The sequence below is a fragment of the Nicotiana tomentosiformis genome, chromosome 7 (assembly GCF_000390325.3).
Source record: "Nicotiana tomentosiformis chromosome 7, ASM39032v3, whole genome shotgun sequence".
In the NCBI taxonomy this organism is placed as follows: domain Eukaryota; kingdom Viridiplantae; phylum Streptophyta; class Magnoliopsida; order Solanales; family Solanaceae; genus Nicotiana; species Nicotiana tomentosiformis.
The window spans coordinates 35318054-35323140 of record NC_090818.1 but is presented as its reverse complement, the minus strand read 5'-3'; positions in this window follow the sequence as shown (position 1 = coordinate 35323140).

The following is a 5087-nucleotide window of genomic DNA, read 5'->3' as shown; positions in this document are numbered from 1 at the left end:
CTACGGATCCACCTTAATTCCTTCACTGGAAACTACATGTCCCAAGAATGCCACCGAACTAAGCCAGAACTCACACTTAGAGAATTTGGCATAAAGTTTCTCCTCCCTCAGCCTCTGTAATACAATACCCAAGTGTTGTGCATGCTCCTCCTGGCTACGTGAATACATCAAAATATCGTCAATAAATACCACTACAAATAAATCAAGATATGGTTGGAATACACTATTCATCAAATGCATAAATGCTGTTGGGGCATTGGTTAGCCTAAAAGACATCATAAGAAATTCATAGTGGCCATAACGAGTTCTGAATGCCGTCTTTAGAATATCCGAATCCCGAATCTTCAACTGGTGATACCCAGATCTCAAATCAATTTTAGAGAACACCCTCGCTCCCTAAAGCTGGTCAAATAAATCATCAATACGTGGCAAGGGATATTTATTTTTGATTGTAACTTTGTTCAACTGCCTATAATCGATGCACATCCGCATAGTACCATCTTTCTTTTTCACAAACAGAACCGGTGCACCCCAAGGTGACACACTAGGCTTAATAAACCCCTTATTAAGGAGTTCCTAAAGTTGCTCCTTCAATTCTTTTAACTCAGCTGGTGCCATACGATACGGAGGAATAGAAATGGGCTGAGTGCCCTGTACCAAGTCAATACTAAAATCAATATCCCTGTCGGGTGGCATAAACGGCAGGTATGCAGGAAATATATCCGGAAAGTCTCGCACGACCGGAACTGAATTAATAATAGGAGTATCAACATCAAAATCTCTCACAAAGTCCAAATATGACAAACATCCATTTCCAACCATACGTTGGGCCTTCAAATAAGAAATTACCCTACTAGGAACAAAATCTAGAGAACCTCTCCATTCAACCTTTGGCAACCCCGGCATCGTCAATGCCACGATTTTTGCGTGCCAGTCCAGAATAGCATGACATGGAGACAGCCAATCCATACCCAGGATTACATCGAAATCAACCATACCGAGTAATAAGAGATCAACTCTAGTCTCCAGTTCCCCAATAGTTACCACACACGACCGATGCACACGATCCACAGTAATAATATCGCCCACCGGTATAGATACACAAACAAGTGAAACTAAGGACTCACATGGCATATCCATATAATGAGAAAAATATGATGATACATATGAATAAGTAGAACCAAGGTCAAATAATACAGAAGCCTCCATGTGGCACACTGAAACAATACATGTGATCACTGCATTTGAAGCAACAACATCTGGCATGGCAGGAAAATCATAGAATTGAGCATGCCCACCACCTGATCGGCCTCCCCCTCTTGGGCGACCCCTAATTGCCTGACCCCACCCCGAACTGGCTGGGCGGGTGATGTAACTGCTGGTACTGGTGCCATTGGTCGAGAACTCTGCTGTGGAGCCCCACTCAACAGCCTAGGACAATCTCTCTTAAAATGACCCAATCCTCCGCACTCGAAACAACCCCTCCTCTGACGGAACTGCTGCTCCTGATAACCCGAAGAATTACTTGTAGAAGCCTGAGCAGACGAGACATGATGAGAACTCTGCGTTAGTAGTGCACTGAATGAAGACTGGCCTGAGTGAGCATTGTAGAACCGTGGCTAGCTGATGCACCACGATGAGCTAGACGACCCGCCTGAGCATGTCTGTAAGAACGGCCCCTACAGCGGTAAAACTGATCCCTGAAGGAACACCGCTGAAATCACCGGAACTACGAGGCCTCTTAGCCTCCCTCTCAACCCGCTCCTGGTTGCGAACCATCTCAATCTGACGAGCAATGTCAACAACCTCATCGAAAGTAGAACCAGACACTCTTTCTCTAGTCATGAGTAATCGCAGCTGAAAAGTGAGTCCATATATGAATCTCATGATCCTTTCCCTGTCTGTGGGAATAAACTAGATAGCATGACGGGCCAATTCTGAAAATCTCATCTCATACGGTGTCACGGACATATCTCTCGGATGAAGCTGCTCGAACTGCCTGCACAGTTCCTCTCTGCAGGACTGAGGCACGAACTTCTCCAAGAATAGACCGGAGAACTGCTGCCAAGTAAGGGGTGCTGCACCGACCGGCCTACACCTCTCGTAAGACTCCCACCATCTGAAGGCAGCCCCAAAAAACTGAAAAGTAGTGAATAGACCCCACTGGTCTCTAGAATACCCGCTGTCCGAAGCATCCGCTGACACTTATCCAGAAAACCCTGGGCATCCTCTGACTCATCACTGCTAAAAGGTGGAGGTCGAAGCCTCTCAAATCTATCAAGTCTCCTCTGCTCATCATCTGCCATAACAGGAACTACCGGGGCCTGAGCGGCTGCAGCCGGCTGGGCTGGTAGTGCTCCCGGTATATGAAGTTCCTGTGCTACCTGATCTGCAGTACGGGCAACAGGGGTATGAGTACCTCCCCCGGTGTGAGAAGTGGCAGGTGCGGCCTGAGCCGAAACCACCTGAGCAAGACCAGTGCAGGCTGCCAATATCTGGGCCAAAGTCTCCTGAAGGCCTGGAATCTCAATGGGCACAGCTGGTGCCTGAGCTGATCCTGTCGGCTCAGCTATATCCGGAATCTGCTCCTGAGCTGGAGAAATTGGTGGTACTACAGGTGCTGGCTCAACTATGGTACGAGCTATACCTCGACCTCTACCTCGCCCCCGGCCTCTACCACGGTCCCGGCCTCTCGCGGCCCCAACTGGTGGCACTAGTGGCTGACCATCCGATCCGGTAGTACGTGTCCTCAGCATCTGTGAGAGAATAGAATAGCATAAATTTAGTTTTTAGAATCAACAATTTCGCACGACAGAATACAATGAAGTGAAATTTTCCTAAGGGTTCTGCAGCCTTTCGAAGATAAGTACAGACGTCTCTGTACCGATCTACAAGACTCTACTAAACCTGCTCATGACTCGTGAGACCTATGTAACCTAGGCTCTGATACTAACTTGTCACGATCAAAAATCCCAACCTGTCGTGATGGCGCATATCTCGATACTAGGCAAGCCGATAATCTCGATAAATCCCAACCAAGTGTAACAACAAATGCAAAGCAAGTACAAACTCTCAGACAACAATCACTCAACTCATCACCACAACTCAACCACTCGGCTCTCATCCCTCAGCACTCACACTCAATGGGTACCCGCACTCACTAGGGGTGTACAGACTCCGGAGGGGCTCCTACAGCCCAAGCGCCATAATCTGCACGGATAACTCACGTGCTATAATATACTGCACGGATAACTCACGTGCCATAATATTCTTACCTCACCGACAGGCCCTCGGCCTTACTCAGTCCTTAACCTCTCTAGTCTCTCGGGCTCTTAGAAATCACAAAGATCAGCCCAAACAAAGATAACATAATGCATCAACAAATATCAAGAAAAACTAAGGTATAATACGCAAGTAAAATCATGACTGAGCATAAGATAGAAATTAGCAAATAATTCAATAAGTACGTGATCTCTGTGGTTCCCAACAATACTATCGCATAGCCTAAGCATGATTTCTAACATAATTTACAGTCAAATTTTTTTAACACATAAAGAGCATATAGCTAACAATAAATTATTCAACTATACAGTTTCCACGGAACGGACCAAGTCCCAATCCCCTCGGTGTACGCCCACACGCCCGTCACCTAGCATGTGCGTCACCTCCAAAATAATCACATGACACAAAATCCGAGATTTCATACCCTCAGGACCAGATTTATAACTGTTACTTACCTCAAAACGTGAAATTCTTTACTCTGTTATGCCTTTGCCTCGTAAATCGGCCTCCGAATGCCTCGAATATAGTCACAAATAATTTGTTTCAGGCAATAATATTTATTAGAATTAATTACATAAGAAAATACTAATTTTTCATAAAAATCCAAAATTTAGCTCAAAAATCCCCCTTGGGGCCCACGTCTGGAACCCGACAAAAGTTACAAAATACGAAAGCCCATTCAACCACGAGTCTAACCATACCAATTTTACCAAAATCCAACCTCAACTCAACCCTCAAATCTGCAAATCTTATTTCTAAATTTCTAAGTTCCAATCTCCGATTTACACCTCAAAATCATGTAATCTAGTCGGATTATTCAATGATAATTCAATATTATGGAGTAGAAATGATCACAAGGGACTTACCTCAAGTTTTTCTTGAAAATCTATCAAAAATCGCCTCTCCTCAAGCTCCAATTTGTCAAAAATGGCGAATAGGACGAAGTCCCCTGCTTTATAATTTGGCCCAGACAGCCTCGGTTTTGCCTCGATCTTGGCCTTCGATTTTGGCCTTTGATTTTGGCCTTCGATCGAGGTCCTCGTTCTTGGGTCTTGATCCTGGGCCTCATTTTTGACCCTCGATCCTTGCCCTCGATCATGGCCCTCGGCCCTGGCCTTCGACCCTGCCTTCGATCGTGGCCCTCGACCTTGGTCTTCGACCCTGCCTTCGATCGTGGCCCTCGACCCTGGTCTTCGATCGTGGCTTGATTCTGGGCTCGATTCTGGCAGAAGAAATTTCCAGCAGAAGGAAATTGCAGGAGTTGTTGTAGTTTAATTTTTGATCCGTTAACCATCCGAAACTCACCCGAGGCCCTCAGGACCTCAACCAAATATACCAACAAGTCCTAAAACATCATACGAACTTAGTCGAATCCTCAAATCACCTCAAACAACGCTAAAACCATGAATTACGTCCCAATTCAAGCCTATTGAACTTTGAAATTTCTAATTTCTACAAATAATTTCGGAACCTGTCAAATCACGCCCGATTGACCTCCAATTTTGCACACAAGTCATAAATGACAAAATAGAGGTATTTAAATTTTCAGAATCGGATTCCGACCCCGATATCAAAAAGTCAACCCCCTGGTCAAACTTCCCAAAAATTCAACTTTCGGCATTTCAAGCCTAATTCCACTATGGATCTCCGAGTAATTTTCCGGACACACTCCTAAGTCCAAAATCACCATACGGAGCTATTGGAATCATCAAAATTTAAATCCGAGGTCGTTTACACATAGCTCCATATCCGGTTCACTTTTCTAACTTAATTTTTCAATTATGAGACTAAGTGTCTCATTTCAC